General features: G+C 36.5%; 1 long non-coding RNA gene across 9 annotated transcripts in view; it reads right to left on the reverse strand.

Annotated features, from left to right (window-relative positions):
* LOC144287966 (uncharacterized) overlaps positions 1-22,574 on the reverse strand; it is an 846,727-nt gene that overhangs the window by 751,821 nt on the left and 72,332 nt on the right. The window lies entirely within an intron of this gene.

Below are 22,574 nucleotides of genomic sequence, written 5' to 3' on the forward strand. Positions count from 1 at the left end.
ACCTAGTGAAGAAGGGTTAGTAATTAACATAAAAATATGCTACGTGTTTGTTGCACTTTGCCATATACATTCTCGTGTAAGTTAAACAGTTAACGTGCCACACCCATTTGTCATTCCTACACAAGAAGAATCATTGTCAGTCAACCTTTCATGATGTCCCAGGTTGATCATCTTTTCAATTCTTATTAAGGACATTTACTCATACTGGATGAATTCCAGCTGATAATTGCAGTCACTCTTTTAGAACCCAGAGAAAAAAGACAGAGAGACAAAATGTCCCTTATCATCTAGTACTTAGAAAAAAAAAAATCATAGGCCTATCAGGGTGGGCTAGGAGTTATGTGATCATTCATTTAAAAGGTGATGAGTCAGAAAAACACTATACCAGATTTTAGCAATACAAAGATAAACATACATAGAACTAGCCCTTGAGGAGCCCATATTCTAAAGAAGGACAGAGACAAATTAGAACTTATGAGACATTATGGTAAATGTTATAGTAAAAATATGAAAAATTAATTTTGCAGAGAAATGGCACATTTGAGCAAAACTTTGCACAGTAACTTAATGAAGCATTTTCTTCCTTTGACATTCTTCTATGTCAATATATTGTTCTGTGTCCTGTAGACTTACTAACACATTTTAAATAGGTAAGAATAATACTATTTACAAGTGAAATTGAGGTTGTGGCAAAAGCAATACCCTAACCACTTACTAATGGTTAATCTGTATGTTTGGTAAACCTGATCCAGCAGAAACTATTCAAAAGCAAAGTCTCATTTTTTTTCAGTTCTAAGTAGAACATATTATAGCAAAGGGGTCAGCAAACTACTGCCTACGGGCCACATCTACCCCAATGCCTGTTTTTGCAAATAATTTTACTGGAACACAGTCAAGTTCATTTATAATATAGCTGCTTTTTTGCTAGTGGGCAGACATGAGATGTGACAGGCACCATATGACCTGCAAAGCCTAAAATATTTATTACCTAGACCTTTTAAGAATATGTTTGCTAAAAAAAAAAAAAAAAAAAAAAAAAAAAAAAAGAATATGTTTGCTGACCACTGTTATACCACATTAACCATAAATTATGAAAATTGAGCATATTTGCTCATAATTTACTTACAGGTGTAAAAGAATTCCACTATGCCTTCCCCTTCTTGAGAACTGGGTATCTGTGTCATTTTCCATCAGCTTGGTAAAATTCCAAGGCCAGAGAAGATGCCTATTTGCATTCTTTTCACTCACAACTTTTAACATAGAAATTCAAAATCAAGTGCTTAAAAAAAAAAAATGTTTGTGGTGACTCTTCACCCAGGCTTTCTATGAGCAGTAAATGCAGCAGACACTCAATAATTGCTTATCGGGTAAACTGCCACCATGGTTTTCTGTGGACCTGCTGGCTTCTAAAAAGTTTTTAAATACATCTTTAGGCAAATATATAGGACTCCGAGCTCAACTTTCAGATAGAGAAGGCCTTCCATTGTCTTTAACCGATTGTCGAAGTTTGTTAACTCAAAGTCAGTGAGAAAATTAAATAGCCTACCAGCCTATAAAAGAGATGAGACAGTTCATTTAATATTCAAGAATGATATATAGTGTTACAAAAAAAGAATAAGATAGCTTTGGTGGGACCCTTTTGTGAATTGAGTGCAAATTTATAAAGGACAGAACTAGAAGAAACCATGTTATAACAGCCTTCTTCATAAGAACCCATGAGAAAAATGAAAATTAGTTAAATATATTAATAGCTAACCCAATTAATGAGGTTATAAAATGCATATAGATTATATTTTTACAAATGTGAAAATAAATTTAAACATATAGGTTATGGTTACATAACTCCTAGGGAAGGGATTTTAAAATTAAGGTGAATAAGGCTATCTAAGCAAGAAAAAATAAGTGTTTACAAGCAATTGATGACCATACTGATAAAATTTTGCCCTCGTTTATATAATTCCAAACTCATGCAAAAAATTCCAGAATCAGCTTTATGTCTTAAAAAAAGAAATATCTGGGCTTTTTTTTAAACCACAATGATACTAATATTTACATTCCTGAAGGACTTCATGGTTCATGTGATATGCCAATCATATCTGGTTCTGTAGTTTCTCTCGAATTCTTCTGTGATTTATTTCCAAGTGGATTTGTCCATAACCTTACTGTAGTTCAGCAGTGCGCCTGTCCCCATTGAGAATTGATTTGTACAAAGGTCTTTGGCTTCCTGCTGTCAGTAAAGAGAACATGTAATCTCCAAAAATGATTAAGGTGAAGGCTCGAGTAAGTTTCTTACTTTAGAAAAATATCAAAACTCCTTGAGGTTGTGCCTCCTGAAATCTAGCTACTTGGACTATAGAATTCAATTGCTAATCATGAGAACATTTGCAAAGTTTCCAATTTAGTTGAGGTGAAGTTGGAACTTCTGGCTCCCACCATAAGATCATGGTCTTACCTTCCCATGAATACGCTTCCTGAATTCCCTGGACATTCCTCCTTTACTTTCAGTTTACTCAGATACAGAATTTTATATTAAGAAACCAAACTTTGCCATTAGAGTTGGTTTTATTTTAGTTGTGTTTTGATCCTCATAAATAGCCTTCAGCGTGGAGATACAGCCCTCCACTCATTACAAAGCCCAACCAAGAGTCTTGGGAAGTACTGTCCTGAGCATTTAGTCATGAAAGCAAATCCTTGAAAGCCTCAGCCCTGTTCATTAGCATAAATCCAAACCTCCTGCCAGTAGCTGCAGGGCCAACTCTAAACTGGCTCCCTTTCTAGTCAATATCCAAATAAGAAGGAGGTCTGTACTTACAGAATTTGAATTATTGCAGCAGGGAGCTGAGTTCAAGCCATAAATAAAACAAATAGCTTGCTCCCCATAAAGTTGATCCTAGGTAGGAAATCAATTTTTCTCTCTGCAGAAAACGACCAGTCTTCCACCACCCAGAAGGTTTGTTTGGAAGAGTGCCAGTCGCCTAATGGGTGCTCCATAAATACATCTCAGATTTTTCCAGTCAAGTCTATTACAGTCTTTTCAGGACAAGTCAACGTGTCAGCATGACCTTTGACGTTGTCCTCTTGGGGTCTTTCTTGCTTCTGCGGAGCAGTGATTGTATCCTTAATTACTCTAAACTTTGCTTTAGTTCTTTCTTCTGACTTGGTAGTTCATCTTGAAAGTTCTTTCAATAAAACAAGTCTTGCTCAGGAGATCTTTTATAACTGGACAAGGGAGACCCATCTGATCAAAACAATTAGGTAATGTCTTTACCGCAGGTCAGAGACCCAGAGTAAATATATTTTTATTGCCCTTCCTGATAGTCCTGTGAGTTTCTGATTTAAAATCTAGAGTAGAAATTCATGTTGTACAAAGAACTTTTTCTGAGTAGGCCCTTCAGCAGACTAGTCGGAGTCACTCTGTGCAGACATTCTGGATGTTTGCATCCAAAGGTATCTGTTCCACAAAAAGAGACAAATATGTAATGAAATAATTTTTCCTTTTCACATATTTTGATCTCTCTTTGTAGCTAAAATTGCCTAATTCCGAAATCTAAAATCTTTTGAAGCAGTAACACAAAGATTTTCCTCTTCTCAATTTCCATGATCAGAATAATTTAAACCCTGTATTCTTGCCCACAGTTCGCAACATTTTATGTCCCTTTCTCACCACTGACGTCATAGGTGCTGCAGTAGGGTGTTCATGGCATATGTAAGGGTTTGAAATCCTGGAGCCATGGGCCAGTTTTTGTGAACAGTGCTTTACACATTCTCATTCACTCCCTCTATCTCTCTGCATCTTACTCTTGCTCTCTCTTTCAATCTGTTTTGTCTACAAATGCTCCCATTAATTATCCCATTTATCCCCTGGAAGAAAGAACTCCAGGATTCGCTATCTTGCCTCCATTTTAATATGAGGAAACAGATTTGTGGGTCTATCTAAGGTAACACAGCAATCTGTTAATTTGCTAAATTCCGAACTGCGACAGAAGTCCAGTCTTATAATTACAATCCTTCAGTGTCTTCTAGGTGCTCTTAGAACAAAGTCCAAAGTCCTTAGTTTGGATGACAAGACCTTGTCTGACCCACTGAGCCTCCACCTCCTGCCTGTCTCATCCATCTCCCTACTACTTCCTGCCAGTCACAAGCATGGCTTTCCACCCCTTAGAGCTCCACATCTTCTCTCACCTGTGGCACTTTGCATATATGCTTCTCTCCTCCTAGAGAACTCTTTTTTAACTCCTAATAAATGTTTCTCATCCCTTATTTTCTTTTAAACATTTTTTTTAATTTATTTATTTACGATAGTCACACTCAGAGAGAGAGAGAGAGAGGCAGAGACACAGGCAGAGAGAGAAGCAGGCTCCATGCACCGGGAGCCTGACGTGGGATTCGATCCTGGGTCTCCAGGATCGTCCCCTGGGCCAAAGGCAGGCGCCAAACCGCTGCGCCACCCAGGGATCCCTCTCATCCCTTATTTTCATTGTATATTTTACTTCTGTGCAGCCTTCTGTGACTCCCTCAGTTCAGACCACAGAAGTCTCACTCAAATACTTTCTTATAGCACCCAGCCTTTCTCCTCACACATTAATCAGAATTGTTCTCTAACAGTTATTTGCTAAATTACAAGCTCCCTGAAGGCAGACAGTACTCAGAATGCTTTCCATCAAAATTGAAATCAGTAAATATGTCTGAGTATATATAAATGAATGAGTATGAAATAACTACAATGCATTAAAAAAAGGATCTGCCTACTAAGGCATAATCCTCCTATAATGTGTTTTAATAACTTTAAAAAATCATTAAAAATTAATTATCTTGTTCTTTCCATTTGAAAGTTCTAGTTATGCTTTTAATCATTATTTTTCATGTGTACTAATCATGGATGATATGATGCCAGCATATATAATGACCTGTTTCCAGTCACTTTTCTCTCAACAACTACTTTATCTTTTTTATATGTAAATGTCTTTATAGATTATCTAAGAAAATATAATAATTATGCTCTGTGTATATTGCACAGTAAATATACAATAATAATACATACTATTATTTTCCCAATTTTACAGGTATACAAACTATAGCTTAGACTTCCCCAAGGAAAGACAAACATGAGATCTGGGTAGTTTTAACTCCAAAGCCTGTGCTCCTAATCACCATGTTGTATCATCTTTCCTAAATATTCTCCAAATATTCACTTATCCATTATCAAACTTTCTCAATATACAATCTCAGAAAAGTGCAAATATACCCTTTAAAAGTGCAAATATACCCTTCATAAATCTGCCACTGGGCTTGTTTATAATGTTACTTATGATTCATTATAATATGATGGGTTAGACTACTTTTCAGTCTGTGCTAAAGACTCCTGACAATCTTAATGAATGAATTTTGTGTTTATAACTATGCATTATAATCATCAATATTATCATAATGGATAAATGATTGTGCTCCTTAATTTAATTCAGAATTCATTTATTGAGTATTTAATATATATCCATAATGTCAAAGATCTTACCTATCATTGGAATTCAAATCACACATACCCGAAACAAGTAACAATATGAAACAAAAAGGAATTAAATATATAAATAAGTAACAAATAGAGGCTCTGCCTTAGATTGAAAAAAATATTATCAGGGCAAGAGATCTGAATTCTAGTTCTTTTGCAAATCATAATGTCTGGTCCATTCATTTTGCTCTTAGACTTCTTCATAGAATTATCTCCCATGGGTGTTTTCTATTTTTCCTGAGATAGACTTTACTTCCTTGAAGACAGAATTCACATTCTATAGTGCTTTTGTATCCCACATAGTGCCTTCACAAGACGCGGTGAAGCTCAATGTTCAACTAATATTTATTGACTGTTTAAACCAAAACAATGGGCCATGTTATTAAGGCTTTTGAAGGTCCTAACAAACTGATTAAATGACAAGGCAAAACCTCTGAATACTTTTGAGCAGTGGGAATTTTTCACAACCTTAGTGTTTTAGTACAGTTTAACTGAGGACAGTGGAAGAGAAGACAAGAGCAAGAAAGAATGGGGTCCATGAAAATCAGTTTGGAAGCTTCAGCAAGAATTCAAAAGAAGGAACTAGTAGGAGCAGAGAGACAAAGAGAGGAAAGAAACACTTTCAGGTAGAAATACAAGGATTAGTGACTGATTCCTGAGATGGAGCTGAAGACATGCCATCAAAGACAATTTCAAGGTTCAAGGTTCTCTTCCTGGAGGACACAAACAATGGCTGGGTCATTTCCAGGAATAGGAAATGAGAGAAGTTTGTCGGTCGGGGATGTCAAAAAGGTAATGAGTTGTGCTTGGAGATGAGAGAAACAGTCATGAAAAATTACCTGGCAGCAATAGTTGGAACATGAATCTGAATCTTGAGGAAAAAACACATTAGAGATAGAGGCTTGGTATTGATCCACATAAAGCTGATAACCAAGGCCATGAGTCAGAATAATAGATTATCCCACTCCACATAAAGGCAATATATATTTTCTTTCATGTCACTATCTCTAGTTTCTTAACAATTTGCTAAGATTCTATTACATACATAATATACTTACAAAAAGTTAAATTCTTACTACATTTCCATATGGTTTTTTCCAAGCCTTAAATGTTCCTTAACATGAATTCCTTGAGGTTCCTTAAAATGAATTCAGAACCAACATTGTAGAATGTTGTAGAACATCAAAGGTTTCTTTTTTCCATATACAGCATACTTTCGTCTTATGTTGTATTCCAGAAACCCTAAATGCTACACTGTGCCACTCGAAACTGTGTTTTGTTTCCCCTAAACATCAGTAATATGATTAATGAATCAGACAAAAAATTGGGAGTGCTGGTTTGTTTGTTTTTCTCCCACCTCCTATGGATGTGAATGCAAAAAGCACTTTGAAAAATATTCTCTATTCCCTTCCTTCCACCCTAGGGAGGAAATGTACATTTTCTGTTTCTAAGTTACATGTCCTTCCTGGCATCAGATTTATTCCCAAAAGATTTTGAACTCAAAAAACAATACGTTTTCTGTGTAAATCACATAACCAATCTAAATTTTAATACCATCCATATGAGCCTTTTACCATATCTACTGCAATATAGAAATGCAAGGGTGACCTTTAGAGGTTCCCACTTCTTCTGGAACTCAAGTCTCATTCATTGTCACCCTTGTCGGGTATAACCAAATGATCTCATGACTCCTGCTACCTTTCATGATAGCTTCAGGGGTTGTTCACATTGGTTCTATCTTTGCAAGAGTCATTTATCAAGCACTTTGCAAACGTCACTGATTAAGCACTGGCTACAACTAAAGCCTATTTTAATGGGATACTCTTCTAATATTAAAATCAAGAAATATTGTTAATAACAGTAATTAAAGGAGATCAGAAAGAAGGGCAAATATATGAGCTCAGGTTACACACATATTCCATGTTATATTTAAGAGAGCAACTTTGGCTAAGATACATAATTGTTCATTGAGCACGTGCTGTGCCCTTTGAAGAAAAGTTTTCTTATAGTGAGAGAAACACATCCTTCTCTCTCATGCAATTTCTGGACAGCTGGAAAGGAAGGGTGTGGCAAATTAACTGTAATTGAATAAAAGTCAAATGATATTCAGAGTGTGTCTTCAGAGGACTCAAACTATCTAGCCAGATATAATGATGGTATCTGGCAACCACTCTGCCCAAAGGAGAGTGACTATCATGGTCTGATTGAATTTGCATAAAAGCACAAAAGAAACTCAGAAGGGCATTTGTACCTATGTTTTGTTTCCTCAGTTATAATCATGAAAATGGTGTACGTGAAAGGATTATGACAAGAGATTGGCCAAGGAAGGGATTATTTGCGTGCATGAAAACAGCACTAAAAACATGTATGCATACCCACACATATGCATATACATGCATTCACACACAGTAGATCTGACTTTGGGTCCATTTCCTGATTGAAGATGAAAGAAAATTTCTACTATAGCCAAGATGAAGTGTTGGGTATTAATTTTGGCAATATAAGATGTTTGAGTAAACTTACTCATATGACCTAAATTCAGGCTCTTCTGTTAAATCTGTGTGATTCCCAGAGACACGAGCTTCTCATTGTGTGGAGTCTCAATAATAACTGTTATCTCATTAAAGAATTCTAGAAATTAAGTGTAATCCCTCAGTGAGAGATATCCTTGACAAAAAAGATCAAAGGTGAGCTTGCATGCATATGGTTTGTGGGAAGGGGGCATGTTCCCTTAGCTATAATCCCTGAGAAAAAAATTTTTGGCATTATCTCTCCATTAACAAGTCCCTTAATTTGGAATCTATTTTTCAACTTGGATCTCTGTTTGCTAAATACAACAAAAAAACAAAAGGTATTAAATGCAAGATAATTTAGTGGTATTATTCCATTACAGATAAAATACTGGATCCCCAAACCCAAAAGTTCCATGAAGAGTCAAAGTGCTGGGGTCAGGGATGCTTCTAGACATGGAGACCATTCTGTGAGAGTCTCCTAGAATAAGTTGCAATACAACCTGTTTTTTTTGTCAGCTACTGAAAGCAGCCATGCATGGCATGTCAATTCTCACCATTCCTCACTAGCATGGGGGAGGGCTGTCCTCATCTTCTGCTTGTGTGGTTCACTGTGTTCTGGGGCATGTGTCTTTTCCTGGACATTCAATGACTGCCAGCCCTCCCCATATGCACTGAATAGGAGGAAAAGAATTCTAAAATTTTCTACCTCAATTTGTCAGAGCTTACTGCTCCTCTAAGCAGTGCTCACAGGTCTAGCAATAAAGGTGCCAGGTCAGGGATTCATTCACTCTTCCTGAAAGGCATGTCCTCAATTTTCTGCATAATTTAATGCAGTACGTAGAGTTTCTCCAGGCACGAGGTCTATCATTATGGCTACTCACAGAGCTGACCCATCTCGGCTTCAGTGCTTTGCCTCTCCTCTCAGCCATAGCAAAGCATTAATTCTTCTCAGGTAAGATTGGTGGGCTCACCTTAGCCATCATGCTTTCCTGCCTTTCCACCAAAGGAGATACCACTTTCTATGTCTTTTCTCTCTAGAGGTCTGGGAAATGGTAAGACTGTAATTCCAAATTATTAAGATCTCACTTCAAGTAAAGATGTTGTCCTACATAAAATCTAAGAATAAATGGCCTAAAGACCTCTTCCTTCCCTCCCCAAGACCTATTTCTTGTGATAACATTTTGAAAATTAAGAGCAGGTAACTGAAAATATAAAGGATTTTCAAAAATTGTAAGACATGAGAGTAAAGGTCAAATTAACTTTATTTTTTAAAAGATTTTATTTATTCATTCATGATAGAGAGAGAGAGAGAAATTGGGAAAGAGACACAGGCAGAGGGAGAAGCAGGCTCCATGCCAGGAGCCTGACACGGGACTCAATCCTGGGGCCCCAGGATCATGCCCTGGGCCAAAGGCAGGCGCTGAGCTGCTGAGCCACCCAGGGATCCCCTCAAATTAACTTTAGAGGAGGAGTGCTAATATTAGTTAGCTTGCATTACTTTAAGTCTCAGGAACAAACAACTCCCAAATTTCAGGATTTCGCAAAATCATTCAGGTGACAGCAACAAGTACACTGCGACTCTGTTCTGGGATCCAGGGGAAGGAGTGCCAAGTATCTCATCCATGCTGTTCCATGGCACAGGGAAAACAACAGCAGAACTAAGCAATGGCTGTTAAAGTTTTCACTGATCAAAAAATTCATGCAGCCACATTGATGTCAACATAGTAGAGAGGCATAATCCCCTTCAAGAAGTGGTGAGGAAATAATTGGAAATCATAACACAATCTACCCTACTACCCCAGTTCTATATGGTGAGAAGCAACTGTATAGTACTTGGGGACTATAACCATGTAATATACAGGTCACATGCCCACATAAGCCTAAGAAGCAACATCAGTGAGTCAAGAGAATGAGATGTAAGAAAATGAGAAAAAGATAAGCCTGGCCTAATCTTTCACTCCAGGCCCCAAGCATCACTTACAGGTCAATGAAAACCTTTCTGGCACAACTCCAATGAATTCTTGGCTTTGCAAGTTCACAAAATTCAACACCTACCTGTTCACTTAAGAATGAACAGATCTTAGGGGCACCTGGGGAGTTCAGCAGGTTGGGCGCCTGGTTCTTGGTTTGGGCTAGGGTCATGATCTCGGGGTCATGAGATTGAGCCCCATGTCAGACTCCATGTTCAGCGGGGCGTCTGCTTGAGATTCCCTCTCATCCTCTCCCTCTGCCCCTCCCCTGCCACGTGTGCACTCTCTCTCTCTCTCTCTAAAATAATAAATAAGTAAATCTTTAAGAATGAACAGATTTTGTTAACTAACTCACATCATCCATCCCTACAGTAGAATTATTAACAAATCAGGATATTAATCTAAAGGGTATTGATCAATAGGATGTAGATTAAAGGGGAACTGAAACAGTTGAGCCTCTTAAATCCAGACATCCATTAATAGTATCAAAGATTGTAGAAAGCCAAATTGGTAATCTGAAGGTTTCTGTTAAGCCAAGAATCAAAACAAAAGGAGTTGGATAGTAAAATCAGATATATAATTTTTATTGTATTTAAACTTTCAAACAGAACCTGCCCTTCTAGTTATTTCCACTACATAATCTTGCCCTCACTTCTGAATAACCCAAGAATTATTTCTGACACAAGGTCAGTCTCCAGTTTTCATTATAGTGTACGCCATTAAGATACGTGACTTTTGTTTGCATTTGTCATTAAGTTGCTTTATTTCAGTTCTTATAATAGAATTTCAAGTTTGTAGATGCTGTGCAACTAATTATATTTTAAGCAAGTTGCTCTCTGGTGTCAAGGATAAAAGAATCTCTAATTCATCATGAAAATATTCCCATTCTACATTTTGCAATAGATGATTTCTGATGATTTGCTAAGAACTTATTCATCCTATTTGCCTTGTAAGGTGAAGCAACTCCAATTAGGCTGCCTATACATGATGGCTGTTTCATTTCCATCTCCTGTAATAATTTTAAGATCTAGCCACTCGTTATAACTCATTATGCATTTGATTTACAGATTGGTTCCCCAGAGTGCTAATGACCCGAATCAAAGGTAGAAAGCCACTGGGACCACCTGAAGCTGCCTGTCAATCGATCAATGTATATTTGTTGATTTCCTATAAACATTCATAAAAGTGGAGAAGATATAGTCTCCGCCCTCAGAGAATTTACCAAAGAGTATGTGAGAGGAATCTAGAGAAAGCTAATGTATAAGGCACTGTTTTAGGGAAATGTCAAAGAAGCGCAAAATACCATAGAGGACTAGAAAAGTAAGGAAAGATTCTAAAGACTTGGATTTTGAAGAACGTCATTATTCTGATGGGCAGAACTGGCCAAAAGCACGTTTCAGATATAATGACTTTTTCCTCTAGCTTCAGGCAGGAAATAGTTCTGTCTTTTTCTCTTACCAAAGTCAAGTCCTCAAATGTCTTACCAAAATTGTATATGTTTTTATTCTTTCCACTTACTCGATTGATCACAAGTGCTAATGACATTTGCATATTCATCACTTAGTAATTCCTCTTGAAGTGTATTGACCCAAATGACACTAGTATGATTTTCAGTAACAAAAATCACAATTGCTTTATTCTCAATTTGGTCAATGTTTCTCTGAAAAATGTCAGTTTTCTGAATACAAGACATAGTGCACAGAATGCTGCCTTAGAGCTAACAGAATAATTTTGAGTATAGCTACTCAGGATTGTATCAAGGAAGCAAAAAGCAAAACTTTTGTGTAAAGGCTGATTATTGTGCAAATGTTTTGGATACTGTAGGCAAACCCATCAGTTCCTTTGTAAAGCCCTTTCCACTTCTTGAGGATGAATATATACCTAGTGCGTAAGATCAAGCTTTAGAAGTCAAAAGCTAAAGCTAGGCCACCCCTGTTTCAATTCCAGCTTCCATATTTACCAGATCTGTAACCCTAGGCAAGTCCCTACACCTTGTTTAGTTCTTCTCTCAATAAAAAGGGGATAGTAAGAGGAGCTACCTTACAGCCGTATGTGGACTAAATGAGTTAGTGCACGTAGGATGCTTGCAACAGCACCTGGAACATCATAAGCCATCCATAAGTGATGCCAAAACCTAAACTTAGCACAGAATAAATGCCATAAAAATGTTTGCCCTTATAATTATTATTGCTATAAACGTTACATACATTTAAGAAACAGAATGCCGGCTGACAATAGCCAAAATTGACATGACAGTAGGGTTAAGTAGGTGGAAAAATGCAAAGTATTTATTATCAGCTTGTCAGGTGGAGACATTTTCAGGAGAATAAAACTTTAAATGTGGTTGATTCTGTAAGTCAGAAATTTACAAGTGGTCTCTGGCTCATTAATGAAGCACTAAATTGGACAATCAGCGTTAATGGGAAGTGCACAGCAAAAGCACCGCACATCAAGCTGAGACACTGGACTAAATGTGTAATCATACACTTCAGCGATTCACTTCCCAGCCCTCTTTGTGTCATCCTCCAGACCAGAGAGACGAACAGACAGGCTATCTTTATTCGTAGGGGACGTTTTATCTTTTGTTTATTAATTGTGTCATACCGCCTTTAAAGAAAGAATTACAGTAAAAAAAAAAAAAATAGGACAGTTAAAATGGCTGAAAAAAGATTAACTTATGGCACAGAGAAAAATAAAATTTATCAAAGAATTGATGGATATGGTCAGTTGGATCAAATATAAAATTGAGTGCAAAATTGGTCGTCAGGAATAAGAACAAGTATTTAATGTTATTCATAACGATCTATTTCTCTTCTATATATATGATCTGCTTTTTCTGCTAAATAGGTAGGAAACTCTCTAAACTGCCCCACATCCAATCCCTCATTGCTTTAAAGTTTTGTTTCCCCTTTATTTAATATGAGGAACTGGCCATTTGCCGCAGACGTTTCTTTATCATGTCTCCTAGGAAATCTATCTAATCCTCAGGCAAATAAGCCTATTTGTATGATGGCCTTAACTTCCAGAGTCCCCTCGAGAGATGAAGGTAGCAGTCTGCAAACTCCCATCCTTGAGGAGCTAACCTTTTGCTTGTGTGATTAGGCATCTGAAATACATCTCACTTTCCTTTTATAGCTTATATTTCCTGGACAGATGATTGACATGACACCTCACAGTTTAGCATCATGGAGCAGTTAAATCCTACTCCATTACCTGTCGAATTTAGTTTCTTAATCCCAAACACAATATGCACACAACTTAGCCCTATCCAGCTTTTATTTAAAGCTCATGTCATGGTGTTTTATGTGGAGTCAAACGGTATTAAATGGTGTGGAGTGAAGCAAATGGAAAGATTAATTTTGTAATGTGACACTAAAGGAAAGACTTTAAAACAGGGATTAGAGACTGGTCTGCTCAGGGAAAATACTGAAACATATCCATTAGAAGCACCAACACTTCCACCTACTGCCATGAGAAAACCCAGTTTTATAAGCATAGACTCTATATTCTTAGGGGAAAACATAACCAAAATGGAACAAAAAGATTAACGTTTCTGGCTAGAAGTAGTCTGGCATCTTTCTGATTTATCAATCTCTTTCCCTTTAATCAAAAGTTTGTTAAAGGAAAACTAAAAGTCAAATTTCTACAGAAAAATATATCTATGAATGTAAATTTCAGAAAACCTAAGCTCACAAAACCTTGCAACCAAGTCACTACTCTCAAAAGTATTCATTACAACCATTTTGAAGAACAGAATTTATGTCATGACTTTTCTACAAGCAAAAAATACAAAAGAATTAGGAAAATAACTTAGTTTTTATTTTGTTTAGTTTCTCATGTTTTCTATGATGTAAATTCTTTTGAACATAATTAAAGGGAAAACATCCATGTTAAAAAAATCCATAATGATCACTTGAAGGCTCATTATTTTGTCTTGAGGAGCAGCTCAAGGAAGACATGAAACAAACCTTCAAGTATATGAAGGGCCATCACACAAAGAATGTTCGAAAGATTCAGGAGGAGAAATGGCATGAGGTATACAGATAAGAATGAAGGGCAAATTTCCTGACAGCTAAGGCTGATAGACCCTGGGATGTGTTACCAAGGGAGGCAGAGGAATCTCATTTTTCAGAGGTATTTAAAAACATGATAGATTCTCATCTCACTGAACAACAACATTTATTGGATTTCTATTCTAAGTAAAGCACTAAACTAGAGAGTCTTGGGAGTATTCAAAAGCAATAGAAACCCATCTCTAACTCTGAAGAACTTTGAGTGGGAAAAGGGAAAACACAACTAAAAAATTATCGAAAAATACTGAAACAAAGTAAGATCGGCAAACTATTTAAGTTGGAGAATAGATAGTCATGGAGGTGAATGCTTCTTGAGTAGCCAATATAAAAGGACATACAGATTGATGGAGAGAAAATAGGGCCTTCCAGGCAGAGGGTATCTTGTGTGTGGGGGAGGTATAGAGAGAGAATCTAAATCATCATGAAAGTACTGAATTCAGAAAAAGAAAAAAAAACTGATATATTCTGTTTCCTCCTCTGGAGAAAGAATAGTAATAATTTCTTCACATAAAAATACATCAGGTAATATACCTAACACTTTGTCTGATAGAGAAGAACTCAACAAATGGAAACAATTGTTAATAATTATCATCATCATTGTCACATCTTCATCACCCGCCTCAGTGCCTCTGTCCCCACCACCAGTAACAGAGCTGAATTGAATACTTAGCCTTTCTGAAGTTCCATCCCTACTGTGATCTGCACTGAAATTGCTTCTTCTAGCCCTGCTCACGCTCATGCTGGTTAACATGCCTCAAGCTTAGAGATTCCTGTGGTGTTAGCAGTACCTGATAAACTTGAAATAAGAGATTCTCTCGTTTCACTCTATGTTTAATAAGAGTCACCCTTGTCTGCACACAGGAAAACTAATGCCTCAAAGCCAAACTCTTGGACAGACAAATCAACTAGATGAAGCCACATTAGTGTTCAAGATTAATTTTTACCTGGCATTTCCTCAAAGAAAGATCTACGTTCTTGTGAAGGATATTTTTTAGGTTTTTTGAATTCATATTTATCATTTTCATGTGGGTGGTGAGTGATTTTATTAGTAGTATTCATTCAGCCCTATCATTTGGCAACTTTCAGCAGATATATTCACTAATTTATCATTGTGAATTCTATCTTCAATCAGAAGCAAAAAGTTCATTACTACATTCAACATAGTCCTTAATGAATGTGCTAATTGGGAGCACATTAGCACATTTCATTTGCTTCTGTGTTTATTTCTAAAGAAAAGTAGAAAGTTTGGTTTCCTGTGTATGTTTAACATTAAGTAAATTCTCACTATAAGAAAACCATCTCCAAGTTCCTCACCTCAGCACTAAAAAGCTTGAAAGATAAGAAAAGTTCACCATCAAGATATTTTCATAAGTGATATGATTCAAAGGGACATTGTTATAACTTTTAATAGAAATGGCTGAAGACATTACAGGTGCTGCCATCTTGTTACAAAGAAAGAGTCATTCATTCATGATAAAGACCAACATGAGTCTGCTGAGCCCCTGACACTCAACAAAATCCCACACTGTTTCAAAATGCCTAATGGAAATACATAGGTTCAGTGCACAGATATTCACTTAGATGTTCACTGAAGGACATTTCACAAGGTCAAAAAAATGACTTTCTAGAAGAATTGTCCTTTCAAAAGGGCCCTAATTATGCCCAGTTCTCAAATAACCCCTGTTTACAGTTTATAGACATTCCTTTTTGGCACACATATCTGATAAAATGCCTTCCATTGTTAAAAAGAAAATTCTGTTTCATTTCTTGTTCCCATGGTGTTCAAGTCACAGGCTGTTTCTTTCTCCAGACCCTTATGGAATAGACTTGAATGTTCAATGAGAAACAGGACACTGCTCCGGAGGTGGAATTACAGATTCTATCTCCATCCTCCTTCAGGACTGACTAATTATTCTATCCAATAATGGCTTGGAGTTTTGTTATAAATCAAGTAAATGAGGGTGGCAAAAACAACAAACAAGAAAATTATGGCCCTGAATCTTAAAGGGAAGCTTTGGTCTAATGTGGAGAGCCTGGATCTCTCATGTAAGGACATGAGTTCAAATCTTAGCCTGTCTCTTTTTTACCTTTAAAACCAGTGGCAAATCTCTTAACCTCTCTAGACATTAATTTTTTTCATGTGTATAAATGCAGAAAATAATAATCTACCTCAGAATGTTGTTGAAGGAATCATGAGGTAACATAAAATATACTGACAAATTATAATCAGCAAGGAACATGAGAGTTACTATTATTCGTAATAATAATATCAGCAAAAATGATATCCTCCGTACCACTTCACATCAACGAGAAGCTCACCCCTATTTAGCCTACAAGGGGAAAGAGCTGAAGATTAAACATTAGATGTCCAGAGGGCTGGCTCTAGTGCTTGTGAGGGGTTCAAATTACTTACTTCTTTCTTACCTCCCTTCTCTGCCTACCCAAATATCACTAGTCCTTCAAGGTCTAATTTGTGTTTTATTCTCTCCTTAAAGCAACCCCAAAGTCCTAGTAATAAAAGAAGGTGTACTAGGTGTCCCTTTTCATGATACAATTTGAGAGGGAAACGAGTTAGTTTCCACTATCATTAAACACCATCCTCACCATTTGGCATCACTCTTAAATGCAACACAGTAAAAACTTAGGAGCATTTAACATTTTAAATACACACACAAACACACACAGTTTCCACCTCAATTGGGAGGACCACAATTCAATTCTAACACTAACTACCCAGAGTTAATACAGACCTCACATGCTAAAGTTTCAGTCCTCCATGAGGTTGCCCTTCTTCAGATGACAGCCACATATTGAGGAACTTAGGCCATTCATACTTCTGACTAGCTATAAATTCAGGGGTCCCACACCTTCAGGCTCAATAAGTTGCTAGAACAGCCCACAGAACTCTAGGACGTGCTATGCTTATGATTACAGTTTTGTTAAAAAGGATACCAATGTCTAGGTCTGGGAGGGAGCACAGAGCATCCATTCCCCTTCCGTGGGAGTCAGGGTGCATCACTTTCCCTGCACATCAACGTGTTCACCAGCCAAGAAGTTCCACTAAGCCTTGTCCAGAGTTTTTATTGGGATTCCAGCATGTAGGTATAATCATGATATACCTGATATAATATTGATATTGACCTGAGTCAATAATGATATTGATATTGATATTGACCTGAGTCAATAATGATTGACTCAGCCATTGGCTACAAGATTGAACTCAATCTCCAGTCCCTCTTTCTTCCCCAGAGGGGTCAGGTTGCTCCAAAGTTCCAACTCTGTACTCAGATAATTGTTTTTCTCTGTGACCCCATCCTGAAACTATTGAAGGAACCACTATTAGCAATCTTATCAGCATAACAAAGGTCCTCCTATCAATTCAGGAAATTCCAAAAAAAAAAAAAAAAAAAAAACCATTTTGAAGCTCTGTGGTAGGAACTGGGGACAAAAAACAAATGTATTCCTTTATGGTGTCACAATAATTTATGTTTATTTTTGCCTCCCACATTAAAGTGTAAGTTCCCATGAGACCAGAGAGCTCATCTGTCTCATACATCCCTATATCCCTACCAACTTGAAGAGTTCCGACCACATGGTAGACACTCAATATTTATTAACTGAATGAATTAATAAATATTTGTCATATGGATGAATCAATTCTACTGTTAGAACTTTTTCATTTGTAACTAGAAAGATTTAGTAGTTCTTTGGCCTCTCATATTAAAGCACAATACCTATGACAATGATCATTCGTAAACCATGAACAAATAGCACTTGGATTAGGATAGACTCAAGACTAGTCAAAAGTCAATTCAGTCCAACAAATATCTGTTGAGAACCTCCTATGTACCAGGTGCTTCTAAAAGTGTTACAAATTTAACAATTGGCCCAGGTGATTTTAGCTTTGGCAAGTTTGAAAGCTGCCAAGGTCTTACTTCTGATGTCTCCTATTACCATTTCATGCTATACTTGAAAATTAATCATCCCAAAAACCACTGGTATTTTGTAGATCAAATGCTTGGAATTTCATCCACATTCCACTTGATCGAATTCAAGATTTATCATATTCCAACCAAGTTAATCACCCCCATGCTTATCATCCACTGGGATGAATGCTATGTTTTTCTCAAACATCAGAACACATTTGACACATTCCATCTTCAAACTCTTTCTCCTTCATCACACCCTCCAGGAATGTGATTCTCTGTTTCCACCCCCGCCCCTTAATCTATATCTAATTTATCTACCCATTACAATCCAGCAGAAGGTCATGGCTTCCTCCATCTTTCCATCCATAAAACTCCTTGTCACTAACTTGTGACTTTAGACTATACCACTTGGCTCTTACCTTACTAATTATAATAATTTAATGTTTTATGAAAGATTATTACTAATTTTTTGCAAATCCGATGGAGTCAAATGTTAACTGATTCTTTTAAATTATATTCTCCACATCTGGAAAAGAGTTCTAGAATGTTAGATTCCTGTTCTGTGTTCTCTTGAACTCCTCTTTCAAGCATTTAGAATCTGTAATTTAACATCCGAATCTAACATTTTATAATTCTGCAAAACTGATTAAACAAAAACAAAATAACTTTAGGCACCATCCACTTATAAACATTCTTATAGATTTTCTGTTAATTCTTTCCTGTAGGATTTAACTTAATAGGGCAAACTTTATTTTTTTTCTAATCTTCAATACTTCCAAATAAATAATGAGCCTCTTTATGGTCAGAAGTTTCAAGGTATATATAGCCTACATGTAGATTTCTTTGGGGGCCACTCCAAAATAAGTGGAGTGATGATATAACTGTGTATTTGTCATTCACAATAGAAAATTATGTGGGCAGCTTTCATTATAGCTGGATAAATTTAGATAAATGAAGTGTGTCAAGTCAGTAATTACTAAATGTTATATGTGAAGCAATTAAAGCATGAATGCCTTTAGACACTGTTGTAGCTACAGGCTGGGTTTTTTTCCTGAATTATGATTCAAAATAATAAAAGCTGCCTTAAAAATAAGTCAAAAGAGGAACAAAAGTAAAGATATCCTCATAAACATTCTACTTTTAGGAAAGTTAGATTTCACCCTTTGGTAATCAAGGATATAACACGAGGTGACTTTTTACAACACCCTCTTCCATTGTGCTTAGAAATGAATAATGCACAATACTTTCAATGTTCCTAAGAGTATAACTGAGTCAGGGACACCATATTTTTTCATACAAGATTAAACTATGATTCAGCAATTAAGGCAAGACAAGAACCTAGAACTCATATATTACTTATTAAAACATATCCTTGTGACACCCCTAATATTAGATCATTTCTCAAAACTAGCAAAGCTTGAATTCCCTTATAATGAACAAAATACAGCGTATATAAACTTTTGACAATAAGGCTATTTCAAACAATAGTAATTCATAGATGGTGTCCTAAAGCGCGTTGATCAATACACTCTTTTCTCTCTAAATATGTTGCAGTAAGATCAAGCCATGCATTCATTTGTTAAGCTCTGTGAATTCTCATCAGTTCTGGGAACTACCAATTTTACCTATATTGATATTTGGCTCTAACTTAGAATGGAAAATCAATATTTTAGAGAAAGAAATGTGCCTTGCTCTTTAATATTTTTTCCTCTTTCTTCCCCCAACCCCATCAATGACCAAAAAATTTTCCCCATGGAGATATAGGTTCAAAGCCAAAAACTGGTAAAGTTCTGTCTAAAACACAGTGACAACTAACGTCTGTTTGGCTACTATTTTAAAATCATTCACTGGATACTATCCAGTCCTAAAGATCTGTCAGTTATGCCCACCATTTGGTTGGTCCTTGACAGTGGTAGCTCCACCGGGTAAGACATCCCCAGAACTAAGGCTATATGAAACATGGTGGCCAGTACTACATATTTTCCCCATCTCTCATTTTAAGCTGGGTACATGGCTTCCCAGAATAAAGCAACATTTCCAGGCTACATTAAGTGGAAGTGTGCAAAAGTAAAAGGCAAAAATTCCAGGAGTGTTTTTAGAGGCGAATACCCCTTTTCCTATTTCTTCTTCATATACCCAGAAATGAGAACATGGCCACTGGATTGTAAGCAGCTGAATCATGGAGTAAAAGACATATATTGGTGATAATGAGGCAAGTACATAGAGCAAAACTAGATCTCTGATGAACCAATTGAGGCACCACATCATCTCTTGGCTCTTATTCCTGCCTTCATTTCTGTGAAAGAAAAGTCAATCTCTACACTAATTAAATCGTTATTTGAAGATGTCAGTAACATGCAGCCAAATTACCCCAACTGATACAAACATAAAAGTTCAATGGGTATCTTTCTTTTGTCTGGATATGTATGATGAGTACTCTCAAGAAAAGAACACATATTGCATTGTACTTGTCGTTCAATTAAATGATCCTTTTTGGTCACCTCCTCTGAACTCTATTTAATATCTTAAAATATGTTGCTAAAATAAATCAAAATAACAAAAAAACCCTATACTTTTTTAAAAAGAAAAATAAATCTGTGTGATGCTGATAGCACTAAACCTATATGCTCAAACTCTCAAAGCTACATGGAAACATCCAGTATTATTTAGTATCATGAACAATCCTCAGTTCATTAAGAATATGCAGTCACAAAAGCCTATTACAATTCTAAATGTAATCTCATATCTTCACAAATGCTCATCATCCTGGAAAACATTGTTTTATAATGCGTACGTAAGCCAGCTCCAGTCCTATGCAGCCTTGTAACAGCAGAGGTCCTAAGAATCTCTGCACTGCTTGTATTCCTCGTCATTTAACTCTCAGTAGTATTTTTTTTCCCACATTTTAAATTTTTCTTTAGTTTTCTGTGTTTTATTGTTTCACTTTAATTTTTTTTTTATTTGAGTTTGGTTGACACACAATGTTACATTAATTTCAGGTGTACAACATAAAGATTCAACATCTTTCTTTTTTTTTAATTTTTATTTATTTATGATAGTCACACGGAGAGAGAGAGAGAGAGAGAGAGAGGCAGAGACACAGGCAGAGGGAGAAGCAGGCTCCATGCACCAGGAGCCCGACGTGGGATTCGATCCCGGGTCTCCAGGATCGTGCCCCGGGCCAAAGGCAGGCACTAAACTGCTTCACCACCCAGGGATCCCAACATGTTTCTATGTTATACAATGCTCACCACAAGCGTAGTCACTATTCATCACCACACGTTACTACAGTAGCAATGACTATATTCCTTATGCTGTGCTTTCATCCCTGTGAGAACTATATCTGGAGAACTATATCTCCTACTTCTCTTCATTCATCTTGCCCATCTCCTTACCCCTCTTTCCTCTGGTAACCATCAAGTAATTCTTTGTATTTATAGCTCTGATTAGGTTTTTCATTTATGTATTCATTTCTTTTGTTTTTAGATTCCAGATATGAGTGAAATCATATGGTATTTGTCTTTCTCAGTGCAACTTATTTCACCTAGCATAATACCTTCTAGGTCCATCCATGTTATCAGAAATGGCAAGACTTCATCCTTTTTATGGCTGAGTACTATTCCACTGTGTATATATACCACACCTTCTTTATCCATTCATCTAGCAAGGGACACTTAGGTTGTCTTCATATCCTGATTATTAGAAATAATGCTGCAATAAACATAGGGGTGTACTTTTTGAATTAGTATTTTTTTCCTTTGGGTAAATAACCAGTAGTGGAATTATTGGATCATTAACTTTGCTTCTACTGACAGACATGGTTGTTGTGTATGTTTTGTATACAATTTTGGATCATAAACACCATAGAAATTTCTTTACTGCCCGTCACTTTCATTCTGGCACCAGTTTTCTCCTGAACTCTCCTATCTTTCTTGTCTTTTCCTCATCCTCCTGGTCCTGGGACACCACTTTGTTTTAGGATTCACAAAAGACTGCCTTTAATTCCTATTACTTTTTTTGCAAATCAACGTAGCCTTCTTTGACATAATCCCCTATTACCAGTTAGGAATTAAGGAAGGAAGGGGGTAAGGAGGAGTACCTATAGGTACTTTCACAATCAAAAGTTTCAGTAAGAAAGAAAACAACAAATACAGACATGAGAGATATAACCTGTATCTTCACTTATGAATAGATATCCAAAAATTAGAGGTACCAATTTGTCTTACCTTTAAGTCGGGTACAAGTAAATATCTAAACAGGACTTTCTTCTAAATAAGAAAAATCGCTATGAATGAAAATGATGGCTATAAAATATGTATTCTTCAGATCACATTCTGCAGAACTTTGATTTTTTTTTCTTTCCCATTCCATAAGCCCAAAGCCCTCTACCTATACTACCACCAAGGTCTTCTCTTTTCTAGGACATCGTTTTTTTCTACTAAATTGCATTGCTTTCCAAACTACCTGATTGGAGTTTCTTTTCCAAATCCATTTTTGATCTCTCATGCAAAAGGAACAGGAGCACTTTTAACAACATGTCTCTTGACTTAATTAATGGTAAGGCTGTCTCATTCCCTTCAGTA

The sequence above is a fragment of the Canis aureus genome, chromosome 17, assembly GCF_053574225.1.
Source record: "Canis aureus isolate CA01 chromosome 17, VMU_Caureus_v.1.0, whole genome shotgun sequence".
NCBI lineage: Eukaryota > Metazoa > Chordata > Mammalia > Carnivora > Canidae > Canis > Canis aureus.